This window comes from Lissotriton vulgaris, chromosome 11, assembly GCF_964263255.1.
Source record: "Lissotriton vulgaris chromosome 11, aLisVul1.2, whole genome shotgun sequence".
In the NCBI taxonomy this organism is placed as follows: Eukaryota; Metazoa; Chordata; class Amphibia; order Caudata; family Salamandridae; genus Lissotriton; species Lissotriton vulgaris.
Window position 1 is genome coordinate 266,619,457 of NC_141699.1, and position 14,417 is coordinate 266,633,873.

General features: G+C 47.1%; 1 protein-coding gene across 1 annotated transcript in view; it reads left to right on the forward strand.

Annotated features, from left to right (window-relative positions):
* Positions 1 to 14,417, forward strand: part of LOC147679638 (acyl-CoA dehydrogenase family member 11-like) — a 415,381-nt gene that overhangs the window by 134,615 nt on the left and 266,349 nt on the right. The gene's annotated exons all lie outside the window — the stretch shown is intronic.

Here is a 14,417-nt window from a genome sequence, read left to right on the forward strand (position 1 = left end):
TGGAAAATAGGTGTGTTTTTAGAGTCTTCCGGAAAGCTAGATGGCTGGTGAGAGATCGCACCTCTAGAGGGAGGGTGTTCCAGAGCCTAGGTCCCATATGTGCCAGCGCTCGGCCTCCTTGTCTGGACTTCTTTATTCTGGGTACCAGTAGCGCAGGGAGGGAGGTTACTGGAGCGCAGGGAGCGTCCAGGAGCATATGGCTGGAAGATTTTGGCCAGATATTTTGACCTTCACCTATCATACTTCTGTGAATGGTACATAGAGGTTTGAACTGTACTCGCTTCCTCACTGGTAACCAATGGAGTCTGGTCAGCAGGGGGCGAGAGGGAGTCCTAAAAGGCACATTAAGGACAGCCCTAGCTGCTGTATTTTGGATCACTTGTAACTTTTTGAGTTGACCTTCATTAGCTCCTAACAGAAGACCGTTACAATAATCCACTCTGCTGATGACTAACGCCTGCACAAGTGTTTTTCTGTGGCAGTCTGGTAGATAAGGGAACACTCTTTTTAACATGCCAATTGCCCGAAAGCAGGTGCTGGCCACTTGATTTACATGGTCCTTAAAAGTGAGTGTCTGATCCAAAAGTACTCCTAGGTTTTTGACCGTGCTCTTGGGGCTGGGAACAGGTCCTAATTCCAAGGGCCACCATTCAGGCGACCAGTATGTTGCTGCATGGCCAAACAACATGACCTCTGTTTTCCCTACGTTGCATTGAAGACAGTTTGATGACATCCACTTGGATATTGCCCTCATTCCGTCTGCAAAAGATCTTTTTATTGCAGGTGTCAGATTTTTGATGGGGAAGAGGAGTTGGGTGTCATCGGCGTATGACACCGGGGTGAACCCAAATGATCTTGCTAAGTTGGCTAAGGGGGCCACATATACGTTGAATAACGTCGGGCTTAAACAAGAGCCCTGTGGCACTCCCTTATTGAGCTCCCTGTGGATGGATTTATGGGAGCCCAGCCTTACTTCTTGGGAGCGGCCAGATAAAAAGCTTTCCATCCAGGACAGAGCCACTCCTTCCAGACCTACTTCCTTTAAACGGTCGAGAAGCACCGTGTGAGACACCGTATCAAATGCGGCGGAGAGGTCCAACAGCACCAGAATCATAGAACTGCCCTCATCCAGTGCCATTTTGATATTATTGGTCACTGTTTGAAGGGCTGATTCGGTGCTGTGGTTAGGCCTGAACCCAGATTGTGAGTAGTCCAGGCCTTCCGTCGCCTCTAGATGTTCTGATAGATAGGTGTTCAAGTGCTTCTCGGCTATATTGTCGAAGTAGGGCAGGAGTGAGATGGGACGCAAGTTTGAGAGGTCTGTCCATGGAGATGCCGCTTTCTTCCGTATTGGGTTTACCACCGCTCTTTTCCAGTCTTCTGGGACCTGTCCTTCCTTAAGAGAGGTGTTGATAACACTCTGTATGGAGGGTCCCAAGAGAGAAATCAGAGGGGCAACCATCTTGGCAGGGAGGAGGTCATTAGGAGATCCGGATTTTATGTGGGTGATGAGGGGAAGGAGCTCAGTCTTGTCAATAGGAGGAAAGGATAGTAGCAAATGTTTGTTATGCTTTCCGTATTGTTGTTAAATGCCACTATTCTTTCATAGATGGTGTTTATTTTGTTCTCGAAAAATAGTGATATATCGTTGCATAAGACCTGCGAGAAGTCATCAGAGCTCTCACATGCGACAGGCTTGACAAAATTTTGCAGAATTTTAAAGAGCTCTTTGGGACTGTTGCCCGCTTCTGCTAATTGTTACGTTAAGCGGTGTCTCCTGGCTTGTTTAATGTTTTTATAATATATTGATTGGACATGTAGGAAAATTGCTCGAGTCTCCTCAGATTTATTCCTTCTCCATTTTTTCTCTGCTCTCCTACATTTCTGTTTTTCTTCCCTTAACTCCTGTGTGTACCAACTTTCCTGCTTTGAAGAGGGATACTCTTTGTGTAGTTTTAGAGGGGCCAGGATATCAATGGCTCGTTTGATAGAGTCATTGAGTTTAGCCAACGCTGTGTCTGCTGTGTCCCCTGCCAGTATGGTGGGTTGTATCCAGATTTCCTGTAAGTTGCTAAATGAGATTTTGTGCCATTGACGACGCCAGGTAGGGGGAGATGGTACTTTGTTGTTAGGTCTCTTTGGAGTGAGTAGTTTAATTTGTAAGAGGAAATGGTCTGTCCATAGAATCTCACTTGTAGGGAAGCAGATTAGTTTAGTATTGTTGGAAAAAACTAAATCTAGTGTATGGCCACCCTGGTGTGTGGGTCCTTTGTTTTGTAGTAGTAGACCTAAATTTAGTAGATCAGTGAGTAAAGAACAGGATTCAGGTAATGTTGGCTGATCGACATGAATATTAAAATCTCCCAAGAGAATAAAATCTTCTTTAGATTTGAGATGGGGAGCTAAAATCTCTTGGAGAGTAAGCGCAAAATCAGGGTTTGGTCCAGGTGGACGATAAACCAAAGCGCCTTTCCAGGAGGTGTGACTGGTTAGATGAATTTTAAAAATCATAATTTCTAGTTGTAAGTTACGGTGTTGCTCAAGTATAGTGACCTTTATGTCATCCTTATGTATTATTGCCACACCACCGCCTATTTTTACTTCTCTGTCAAGGTGTTTGAGCTTATATCCAGATGGGATCCCCATTGCTATAGCAGGGGTAGTGTGGGGCTTCATCCACGTTTCAGTAAGGAAACCTATATCTGGCTTAATTGACTAGATCCCAGACCTGATGCTGGTGTTTGGGTAAGGAGCGAACATTTAAAAGGAAACTTTTCAACCCCTCTAAGGGAGTGTCTGCCTCAAAATGGATGTTACTATTGGCAGCTTGGCGGTGGCATTGTAAACATGAAAAGTCTCCCTCTACAGTCTGCCATTGTATTTTGGTAGAGTATACAAAAGAAGGCTTAAGGTGTAATAGCGCTTGGGCAGAGTATGTTATATGTTGAATGAGCGTACCTGTAGAGGCTGGACAAACAGGGGCAGAGTCCATGGCCCCTGTGGCCCGTCCTGGCGCGGGCGGGCGCAGACGGGCAGCTCTTTGGCGGGTCTTAGGCGGGGCTGCGCGCGATCGCTGCACGCTCGGGAAGGTGCGAGGGCTAAATAGCCCTCTGTGCAGCCACTAGAGCGCTAACCGCTCCTAGTGGGACCGGAAGTGCCGCTAATGCCTGCCACCCCCTAGCAACTATGGGAGGTGGGAGGCGGCAACCCGCGCTTCTAAGCGCCTGTAGAGGCACACGAGTGAAACTGAAGGCTGGTATGTATGCTGGGTGAGTGCGGGAAATGCGCTTTCAATTTTAAAAATTACACATTTTAAAAGATTCTGTGTAGCTTCAAATATAAAATTCCTACAACTCAATCAGGTAAATTACGGACCCTTTGGAGCGATGCTGACCGGCAAGCAGGTCGGAGATACTGCCACCGTCTCCTTCCCGCCGCGGGCTCCTCTGGCGCTCCGCCTAAATAGCCCTCTGTGCAGCCACTAGAGCGCTAACCGCTCCTAGTGGGACCGGAAGTGCCGCTAATGCCTACCACCCCCTAGCAACTATGGGAGGTGGGAGGCGGCAACCCGCGCTTCTAAGTGCCTGTAGAGGCACACGAGTGAAACTGAAGGCTGGTATGTATGCTGGGTGAGTGTGGGAAATGCGCTTTCAATTTTAAAAATTGCACGTTTTAAAAGATTCTGTGCAGCTTCAAATATAAAATTCCTACAACTCAATCAGGTAAATTACGGACCCTTTGGAGCGATGCTGACCGGCAAGTGGGTCGGAGATACTACCACCGTCTCCTTCCCATATCACCACAAGAGGCGGCAGCGTATCTATCCCATCTACCCCGGGTTTCTGAAAGTCCCAAAGATCAAGAAGGCCGTCACTACGGTGACAAAACACTATTTCCAAGAAAATGCCCTGCGGTTGACTCCCCGACTATCTTGTGGGAAGCCTATAAAACTGTCCTCAGAGGGAAAGCCATTGCCTCTATTACCGGGCACAAACGGGAGAAGCAGCAGGAGCTGCATGATATAGAATTACTACATGATGCTGTTGCCCAACACTCCAACAGCCCAACACTGACTACATCCCAGAATTTACGGCTTAAAACGCAACAGCATCAAGAATACCTAAGGGAGGTGACCAGGTTGCGACTGAAGGGCACACAGCATAGAATATACGAAACGGTGATAAAGCCGGGAAGCTTCTGGCGTGGCTGGATAAAAGAGAACAGAGTACCAAAAAATTAGTACGGATACGGACTAGGGACGGTCAAATAACAATGGACCTGCAGACAATAGTACACACACTAGCACAACACTTCCGGCGGGTGTATATGTCGCCCTCGACAATGACACTGGAAGAGGCACTGAATTATATAAAATATATAGATATGCCAAAACTCACTCCGGAAGCGGCTCCCCTGCTTGAGGCGGACCTCACGGTGGAGGACTTGAAAGTGGCAATCGGATCACTACAACCCGGCAAAGCGGTAGGGCCAAATGGCATACCTGTTGAACTTTATAAAAGGACAGTGGAAACTATAGCCCTACACCTGCTTAGCATGTATTCCGTTAGCTTACAAGTAAGCGAACTCCCGTTAGATCAGCGATTGGCCATTATAGTGGCGATCCCTAAACCGGGAAAGCCTGCTGAAGAGTGTACCTCGTATCGTCCGATATCCTTGATTAATGCAGAGGCTAAAATCCTAGCGAAACTCCTGGCGATTAGACTGACACCTCACCTTACAACTTTGATACATCCGGATCAGTCCGGATTTATGCCAGGCAGAAATATGGCCCATTACCTGAGACGCCTGCATGGAGTGATGGCCCGTATCCCCTATCTTCAGGTACCGTCTGTCGTACTTTCTCTGGACGCAAGAAAGGCATTTGACATGGTCGAATGGCCCTTCCTGTTCGCAGTGCTTCATCACTTGGGCTTCGGCCCTAAATTCTGTGCATGGGTCCGTCTTCTATATACTAAACCAGTGGCGCACGTTAAGGCCAATGGGCATATCTCCAAAGACTTTCCGCTGGCAAGTGCCAAAGCTGTCCTTTGTCACCGCTGCTTTTCTGCCCTGGTGCTAGAGCCCCTAGCGGCATGGATTAGATAGGAGCCCATGATCTGAGGAATCAAATGGGCGGAGGGGTGGGAAGACCCCATCTCTCTGTATGCGGAAGATATACTACTATATATGGCCTCCCCTAGACCTTCCATCCAGGTCCTCTTAAATATATGGGAGCTTTTTGGGCGGGCGTCTGGGTACACCATAAACTGGTCAAAATCCTTCTTGTATGTACTACAGGGCCCTCTGCCACAACTCCCAAAAGATTGTCCATTCCAGATTACGAAGGACACATTTAAATATTTAGGTATCTATATAACAGCTGATCCGGAGGACTTCTTTAAAAGGAATCTCATGCCTCCGCTAGGGCGCTTAAAAAGGGATGCTACGCACTGGGGGCATTGCTGCTAACAATACTGGGAAAGGCAGCACTTTTTAAAATGATGGCGTTCCCTCGATTTCTGTACGCATTGGAAAATACACCATTTCCAGTACCACCAAGTTACTTCAAGGCGATAGCAGCTCAGGTCTCTAGTCTGCTGTGGGGAAGCAAACCGGCGCGCATTGCTCAGAATAAACTGGTTAGAGGGTGATATGATGATGAGATAGCACTCCCGAACATACAATTATACTACTGGGTAGCACAAATGAAAGTAATCAATCAGTGTATACATGCCCCTCAAGCAGACCCTGCATTTAAGGCAGACCGATTCACACTGGGTACAGACAGGATGTTGTCCGCTCTTTATAACAAGAAGCAGGCTCCAGGGTTAATTGAGCCCACAAAACACACAGTTGCCATATAGTTCAAGTTCAAGTTTAAAATTTGTATAGCGCACTACTCACCCAGAGGGTCTCAAGGCGCTTGAGGGAGGGGGGGTACTTTACTTATCGAATATCCAAGTTTTTAGTTGTTTTCTGAAGGAGAGGTGGTTCTGTGTAAGGCGGAGGTGGGGAGGGAGAGAATTCCAGGTCTTGGCCGCTAAGTAGGAGAAGGATCTTCCCCCCATGGTGGATCTTTGGATGCGTGGAATTGCGGCGATGGCATGATTGGACGATCGAAGTTGGCGGGTGGGGGTGTAAAAGGACAGGCGTGTGTTGAGGTATTCGGGTCCTAGTTCGTAGAGGGCTTTGTGTGCGTGGGTGAGGAGACGGAACGTTATTCTCTTGTTGACGGGGAGCCAGTGGAGGTCTTTCAGGTGACCAGAAATGTGAGCTTGGCGGGGGACGTCTAGGATGAGTCTTGCTGAGGCGTTTTGGATGCGTTGGAGTTTTTTCTGTAGTTTGGCTGTGGTTCCGGCGTAAAGGGTGTTTCCGTAGTCCAGTCGGCTTGTGACCAGTGCATGGGTGACCGTCTTTCTTGTTTCGGTGGGGATCCAACGGAAGATTTATTTGAGCATACGTAGGATGTTGAAGCATGATGATGATACGGCGTTGACTTGTCTGGTCATCGAGAGGGAGGAGTCCAGGATGAAGCCCAGGTTACGTGCGTGATCCGTTGGTATGGGTGCGGTTCCCAGGGCCGGTGGCCACCATGAGTCGTCCCATGCGGAGGGGGATGATCCTAAGATGAGGACTTCCGTTTTGTTTGAGTTCAGTTTTAAACGGCTGTTCTTCATCCACTCGGCTACTTCTTTCATCCCTTCGTGTAGGTTGGTTTTGGCGGTGTTTGGGTCTTTGGTGAGGGAGAGGATCAGCTGGGTGTCGTCTGCGTAGGAGATGATGTTGAGGTTGTGTTGGCACGCGATGGATGCGAGGGGACTCATGTATACGTTGAAGAGGGTGGGACTGAGTTATGATCCTTGTGGTACGCCGCCGATGACTTCGGTGGCCTCTGATCTAAAAGGGGGGAGGCGGACTCTCTGGGTTCTTCCGGCGAGGAACAAGATGATCCAGTCCAGTGCTTTTCCTTGTATTCCGATGTTGCTGAGGCGTTGTATAAGGGTGCAATGACAGACTGTGTCGAAGTCTGCGGAGAGGTCAAGTAGGATGAGGGCAGCTGTTTCTCCGTTGTCCAGTCGAGTTTGAATGTCGTCTGTTGCTGCGATGAGGGCGGTTTCGGTGCTGTGTTTGGCTCGGAAGCCAGACTGTGAAGGGTCGAGGGATTTGTTGGATTCGAGGAAGGCGGCGAGCTGACTGTTGACGGCTTTCTCAATGACTTTGACAGGGAATGGAAGGAGCGAAATGGGGCGGTAGTTCTTAAGTTCAGTGGGGTCTGCTGTGGGTTTCTTCAGGAGGGCGCTGAGTTCGGCATGTTTCCAGCTTTCCGGGAAGGTAGCAGAGTTGAGGGAGCAGTTGATGACTTCTTGGAGATGGGGTACGATAATGGAGTTTGCTTTGTTGAAAATGTGGTGGGGACATGGGTCGGTTGGCGATCCTGAGTGGATGGTGTTCATCAGGCGGATGGTGTCTTCAGTGGTGATTGGGTTCCAGGCGTAAAGGTTCTTGGAGGGGGGTTTTAGTTCGGAGGTGGGTGGGGTAGACTGGTCTCCAAAGCTGTTATGTATATCTACGATTTTGTTGTGGAAGAACGAGGCTAGAGAGTCGCAGAGGTCTTGGGAGGGAGTGATGTCGTTGGTGCCGGCGGTGGGGTTTGTAAACTCTTTGACGATGTTGAATAGTTCCTTGCTGTTGTGGGAGTTGTTGTCGAGTCGATCCTTGAATGCTGATTTCTTGGTGGATCGGATCAGTTGGTGGTGTTTGCTGGTGGCGTTCTTGAAGGTGGCCAGGTTGTCAGTGGTTAGGTTTTTACTCCAAGCTTTTTCGAGGGTGCAACAGATCTTCTTGGTTTTCTTAAGGTCTTCATTGAGCCAGGGGGCTTTTTTGCTGCCTTGCTTCATTTGATTGTTTTTCAAGGGTGCTAATTCGTCCGCGCTGTGGGTGATCCATTGTGTGAGGTTGGTGGCTGCTTGGTTTGGGTCCGATGATTTTATTTATTTATTTATTTTAGCGATTTGTAAAGCGCCTGGTGACCCGAGGGCATCCCCGCGCTATAATAATTATGAAGATCTGAGGACAGAAAAGGAGGGACTCTATTTAGGGAACAACAGGAGGAGGATTTTGGTGGAGCGATGTGAAGAGCTGGTCGGTGGTAATTTTGTTCCAGTTTCTGCGGGGAATTGGTTGTTGGTGATCGTGGGACGTAGTCTTTTTGTAGTTGAAGTGAACGCAGCTGTGGTCCGTCCAATGGAGAGCTGTGGTGTGATTGAAGGCGATGTGCTTGCTGGAGGTGAAGATTGGGTCGAGCGTGTGTCCGGCATAGTGGGTGGGGGTGTCAACAAGTTGTTTGAGTCCGAGATTGGCGAGGTTGTCCAGAAGGGTGGTGGTGTTGCTGTTGTTGTTCTTTTCCAGGTGGAAGTTGAGGTCTCCCAGTAGAATGTAGTCCTCGGAGGGGAGGGCGTGTGGGCTGGTGAATTCAGTGATGTCTTCGCTGAATTGTGTGCGAGGTCCTGGTGGCCTGTAGATGAGGGTGCCTCTGAGTGTGGTCTTGGGGTCGGTGTGGATCTGGAAGTGAAGGTGTTCGGCGGCTGCGATCTTATCGTCGGAACTGGTTGTGATGCGGATGGTGTTCTTATGGACGATGGCGATGCCGTCTCCTGTTTGGTTGATGCGGTCCTTTCGGATGATCTTGTAATCGTCCGGGATGGCTATGGCGATGTCGGGTGCTGATGAGGCGTTCATCCAGGTTTCTGTAAGAAAGGCGACGTCCGGCGAAGTGGTATCGAGTAGGTCCCAAAGTTCAGTGGCGTGTCTGTGGACCGAGCAGGTGTTGAGCAGGATGCACTTCAGGTGGTTAGTGTGGGAGCTCTGTTTGGAGTTTGTGAATTTGGTGCGGGTCTTGATGCAGTCGAACTTGCAGGAGTGGCAGGTGAAGGGTCCATGGGTGAGTCCTGGGGCGGCTTGGTAGCAATTTGGGAGTCGGCCGGGGTTAAGTGCTGAGAGGGTTGCGGCGTCGTACGTTATGGGGTAGGAGTGGATTTTGTGGGGTCTGGCGCTGGGCGCGGTCCAGGTGCGGACGGGCGTAGACGGGCTTACCTTTGGCGCACCATCGGCGCGCATGGGGCGCGTCCGCTGCGCATCAGCTGTTCTGACATAAGTGGATAGTGGGGGGGGGCTGAGCGAGGGAGGGTCAGCTGGGAGGCGGGAGCGGGGTGGAGGGCTGGGCTGGGAGGCACAACAACAAACAACAAAATGGCAGCAAGCCAAAGGCCAAACAGGACGAGACTGGGACCCCAACAATCGCTATGAAAAGGAAAGCGTCACCGGCACAATCAGGCACAGATTAATCAAGCAGGTAAAGGCAGCTATGCACAATCGAGTATCAATTAATGCGCAGCTCAGCAGTATAGCGCTACGATACAATTACAATCGGGCACAAATAAATGCAGGAGCAATGCGAGCAAAGCGCAACTGATTTCAGAGGTAAAGAGCAATTTCAGAGGTAAAGAGCAGACTGGCAGTATAGCGCTACGATACCAGATCCAGAGCAGGGAGCAGCTTGGGGAGCGATCGCTTCTGAGGAGCTCAGGACGGTCACAGCGCTTGCTCTGGAGGGTAGAGCCTAACCTTTCTGTGGGAGGGAGGAGCAGCTGGGAGGCGGGAGCCGGGTGGAGGGCCGGGCTGGGAGGCACATCAACAAACAACAAAATGGCAGCAAGCCAAAGGCCAAACAGGACGAGACTGGGACCCCAACAATCGCTATGAAAAGGGAAGCGTCACCTGCACAATCAGGCACAGATTAATCAAGCAGGTAAAGGCAGCTAAGCACAATCGAGTATCAATTAATGCGCAGCTCAGCAGTATAGCGCTACGATACAATTACAATCAGGCACAAATAAGTGCAGGAGCAATGCGAGCAAAGCGCAACTGGTTTCAGAGGTAAAGAGCAATTTCAGAGGTAAAGAGCAGTCTGGCAGTATAGCGCTACGATACCAGATCTCACCCCTCTTTGGGATACGAAGCGGCTGAGACAACTTAGGAATAGTAAGGGCTTCGAACAGTTGGATGCAATAGGCATATACACGGTGGGTGACATATGGAGTAAAGGGGGAGCAATTGCATTTGAGCGACTTCAGCAACAGTATGATCTGGCACCCTCTGAAATATTTAGATAAACGCAAATCGCACACGCACTGAAAGCAGTCTTACCACTTGACACTGAGATCCCGGAGGCCACACCCCTGGAGGACAGACTGCTGACAGATTACATGCATAAACGGGCCTCATCACTCACCTATCGGAAATTGGTTTATAACCTGCCGGACCAGATGGGAACACTCAGGGAAAAATGGTCTCGCGATGTGGGGGAACTCGACGACACTGACTGGCAGGAGGCACTAGCCTCCACTCGGGAGGTGGGAATACCCTCGAGACTCAGACTGGTGCAGCTCAAAATACTACACCACACCTACTACACGAGGTCTACCCTATACAGGATGGACAAAACAGCACACCACATTGCTAAAGACGAAGTGGGGAGGAGGGTACGTTCTACCATACCCTGTGGCAATGCCCAAAGATCATGGATTATTGGATAAAGGTGATGAGGACAATATCATAAACGGAGGAAGTGTCACTGGTGCTGGAAGCCAAGAGTTGTTTGCTAAATGTATGGTAACCAAATGACCTTAATCATCCGGCACAGTACTGGGCCATGTTGGGGATCATGGTTGCATAATGCAAGATCACACAAAAGTGGGGCTCAGTGGAATCGCTGTCACTCGCCGCATGGTGCAAAGACATGGATGCGGCAATGGTGGCCGAGAGAAAGGTTTTCATCAGTCAAGGCTGTCCACAGAAGTGGGGCAAAATTTAGGGGGCATGGAATAAATTTAGGGGAGACATTTGTGAACCACCAAGGGCACGGGCGGACGAGGGTACGGATGAGGATATATAGGGGGAGTGCATGATAAGCACGGAAGGTACTGTTATTGAATGTGAAATACTGATAGCCAGCAAAACATGTTACAGAATTGCAAATTGCTGATCTATACTGTCTGTATATTACCTGAATGATTTGGGTCCTGAGCAAGATACATATAATAAAGAGTATAAAAAAAAATATTGCAATATTAAATGTTTAGAGGGTTCCTAGAGCGTTGGGCCCTGGCGTCACTGCACCTGCTGCACCTTTGAAATCATGACCCTAGTCCCTGCAAGGTAACTGCACTTGTGACTGCTTATTTAGTAGTTAAATATAGCATTATTTGGTGTTTAGAGGAGTGCTGACAACTTTTGGCCCCAATGCCACTGTACCTCTAGCACCATTGAAATCATAGTCCTAGTGCCTGCAAGATAAGTGCACTTGTGACTGCACTTGTGACTGCCTGTTTAGTAGTACAGTTTAGCAATATTCTGCATTTAGAGGGGTCCCTAAAACTGTTGGCCCTGGTTCCATTGCACCTGCTGTACCATTCAAATCAAGCGCCATTTAACTGCAAGATATCTGCAATTGTGTCTGCCTGTTTAATAGTGAAATATAGCAATATTAGTTGTTTAGAGGAGTGCTGTAAATGTTTGGGCCCGGTGCCACTGCGCCTGCTGCACCATGCAAATCATGACCCTATTGTCTGCAAGGTAACTGCACTTGTGACTGCCTGTTTAGTAGTAAAACATAGCAATATTAGGTGTTTAGTGGGGTGCCTAGAGCTGTTGGCCCTGGTGCTACAGCACTTGCTGCACCATTCAAATCATGACCCTACTGCCTGCTAGATAACTGACTGTCTTGTTTAGTAGTACAATTTAGCAATAATCTAGGTTTACTGGGGTCTCTAGAGCTTTTGGCCCCAGTGCCACTGCATCTGCTGACCATTCAAATCAAGTCCCTTTTAACTGCAAGGTAACTGCCTGTTTAGTAGTCAAATATAGCAATGTTATGTCTTTAGAGGAGTTCTGACAATGTTTGGGCCTGGTGCTACTGCTACTGCTCTGCTGCACCATTCAAATCATGACCCCTTTGTCTCCAAGGTAACTACACTTGCGGTTGCCTGTTTAGGAATAAAATATAGCAATAATAGGTGTTTAGTGGGGTGCCTGAAACTCTTCGTCCCGGTGCCAGTGCATCTGCTGCACTATTGAAATCATGACTCTAGATCTTGCTAGATAACTTCACTTATGACTGCCTGTTTAGTTGTAAAATATAGCAATATTGGGTGTTTTGAGGAAGTCTCATAACTCTCTGGCCTGGTGCCACTGCGCCTGCTGCACCATTCAAATATTGACACTGTTGCCTACAAGATAACTGCACTTGTGGCTGCCTGTTTAGTAGTAAAATATAGCATAGCTCTTGTATATGAACTTTATTTTTAACGTGCAGTATTTATCACACAAATAGAATTTGATCAAAGTGACCATATAGATTATGTTGAAAAATCTATCCAATAATGCCTACAAAGTGCAAAGAAAGGTACTGAGGCATGAATAGGAAATGCCATAAACGTTCTTAATCTAAAGCATTTGCTTTACACAGCTAAGTAATAAAAAGCAAGCATACTGTTAGAAGCGGTCTACCTTTTCCATGGGATGAGATTTTATCTTGACTGTGAATCGGGCCTAAACAGTGTGAACACCTTTAGTAGAAGTATCAGCCAGGGGAAGTTGACAAAAAAGTTTCACACAAATGCGAATGAACACAGTAATTTGGCAATGGGAACTGATAAGTGCCCCCTTTTAAGACATATTAAATAGAAGAGATTTCACTAGCACCCGCAAGCGCTATGCTGGCGAAACCTAAAAAGCACTGCAAGAAAGAACTGCTATGTGAACCATCCATTTATCCTTTTTATTTGTCTAGAGAAGCTAATATCCTGCAAATGAATTAAACCATGTGAATTTCAGGAAATCATTCGGGAAATCATTTTCGGTGAACACTTTTTTCTGTAAAATACAATCTTCGAAACACTGGAAAACAATCAATAAAAAGGCTTACCTACTAGCATTTGTATTGTAAAATGCAAAATAATATTATTTATTTAACATTATTTCCTCTAGGGAGATTTTGAGGCCATGCTTCCAATATTTTCTGTTGGGATGTGTTGCAGTACCTATGAGTGGCCAAGTGTGGTTCTCGACTTACTCGAAGGGGGGCTGGAGAACAGTTACTACTGTTTCGTCACATTTAGGGTTTTAGGCAATAGGCTTACATTTTTGTGTTTGTAATACACTGCCCTACTCTAAACTACTCTTTACTTTTACCCAAACCCCTCCCTTTTTGTAGTAAGTGTTCTTCTTTTTTCAGCCCGTCCCTTCCACATTTGCTACCAAACGTAGGCTTCTAAGTACGGAGATTTTTCCATTGTGTGGCAAAGTGAGTAATTTAGTGAATAGCATTTTGTAGTATATAAATAGAACTAAAGTAAGACTACTATACTTGTGTGATAACGATTCTGAAGATAGCCAAACATGCACACATTTTTTCCCATTTATTGGCTAGATGGTCCTATCTCAACTAATGTCTTGCTGCATATATGCTATAATGGTGTTGGGTGTAGTACCCTCCCTCACAGAAGTTGTTAACATATTTTTTATGGCTGTTTCTTATCTTATAAACGAAATAAATGGAGGACATTCATTTTGAAGGAAATAGTTCTGACTGGGCATTGAGTTTAATAAATAACTTAATGACGCATTTGTGTAATCTAGTATTTGACATCCTAAAACTTTAACAGCTCCTGGAGTAAGCCTTGACCGCTCCCCTTCACTCCCCTTGGAGTATGCAAAAAATAGACACATGGTTTCTGTTGGAGAGCTTTTGGATTCAAAGACCTTTAATACTATCAGTAAGCCACAGCACCCACTACATACATTGTCCATTAACTACTGACTTCCCTGCTACTTTGCAGAAAGGTCTCACACCTAGTGCTCAACAGAAGTTGATCAAAGGGTTTATGTGATAGAAAAAACCCTAGGTATGTGCTTATCTTGTTCTTAGGCTAGCAAGCCAGTTTTATTGGAAGGAAACAGTAGTGATGAAAATACATCAGCATAGAAGGATCTGCGTATGGATGTAAGAATGGGAATGGAGTTGCTCAAGAATACAGTGGTGGAAGTACCATTTTATAAAAAAAAGGTAGAGAGGAGTATGTGAGGAAAGGATTATGCAAACACAAAGGAATTCAAACAAACTACAATAGTTTGTAGTTGGATAAGACTTCTAGTGGATAGTCCATTGTTATTTTGAAAGTTTTTGGTAAAGTAATGAGTGTATCACAATGAAGATCACCAACACTGGTTGAGTAGTGTTATTTTAATTGTCATAAAACTATTTTTGACACTTGCTGTACATTAGATAGGACCACATTCCTTGCCTCTTTCCACTAAATGACTGAATGACTTTCTTCACTTGGTATGTCCTTTCTGAT